The sequence below is a fragment of the Stomoxys calcitrans genome, chromosome 2 (assembly GCF_963082655.1).
Source record: "Stomoxys calcitrans chromosome 2, idStoCalc2.1, whole genome shotgun sequence".
Taxonomy (NCBI): domain Eukaryota; kingdom Metazoa; phylum Arthropoda; class Insecta; order Diptera; family Muscidae; genus Stomoxys; species Stomoxys calcitrans.
In genome coordinates this window covers 160956892-160958166 of record NC_081553.1, presented here as the reverse complement: position 1 = coordinate 160958166, position 1275 = coordinate 160956892, and positions in this window count along the sequence as shown.

The window sequence follows — 1275 nt, the reverse complement described above, 5'->3', positions numbered from 1 at the left end:
CATTATATTCATTTATGGTCTAAAACGGACCATAACTTGTTATAGCTCCAATAGCACAATAGATTTTATTCATTATACCCACCACCGAAGGATGGGGGTATATTCATTTTGTCATTCCGTTTGCAACACATCGAAATATTCATTTCCGACCCTATAAAGTATATATATTCTTGATCAGCGTAAAAATTTAAGACGATTCGGACATGTCCGTCCGTCTGTCTGTTGAAATCACGCTACAGTCTTCAAAAATAGAGATATTAAGCTGAAATTTTGCACAGAATCTTTTTTAGTCCATAAGCAGGTTAAGTTCGAGGATGAGCTATATCGGACTATATCTTAATATAGCCCCCATATAGACCGATCCGCCGATTTAGGGTATTTGGCCCATAAAAGCCACATTTATTATCCGATTTTGCTGAAGTTTGACACAGTGATTTGTGTTAGGACCCTCGACATCCTTCGTTGTTTTGGCCCAGATCGGTCCAGATTTGGATATAGCTGCCATATAGACCGATCTTCGCATTTAGGGTCTTAGGCCCATAAAAGCCACATTTATTATCCGATTTTTCTGAAATTTGGGACAGTGAGTTATGTAAGGCTTCTCGACATCGTTCGTCAATTTGGTCCAGATCGGTTCAGATTTGGATATAGCTGCCATATAGACCGATCCTCCTATTTAGGGTCTAAGGCCCATAAAAGGCGCATTTATTGTCCGATGTCGCCGAAATTTGCGACATTGGGTTAGGTTAAACCTCTTGACATAGTTCTGCATTATGGCACAGATCGGTCAAGATTTGGATATATCTGCCATATAGACCGATCTCTCGGTTTTAGGTTTTGGGGCCAAAAAAAAGCGCATTTATTGTCCGATGTCGCCACAATTTGGGACAGTGAGTTTAGTTAGGCCCTTCGACATCCTTTTAAATTTCACTTAGGTCGATCAAGATTTAGATATAGCTGCCATATAGACCGATATCTCGATTTAAAGTCTTGGCCCCAAAATAGACGCATTTATAATCCGATTTAATTGAAATTTGACACATTGACTTATGTTAGGCTTTTCGACATCCATATTGTATATGGTTCAGATCGGTTTATTTTTAGATATAGCTAAAAGGACCAACATTTTGTTATATTTACATAATTGAACAATGACTTGTACTTATTAGAATTTGGTCCAAATCGGATCATATTTCGATATAACTTCTATTGGACATAAGGCATGCAATTTTCGCTGGATTTTGATGAAAGGTGGTTTACTTATATACCCGAGGT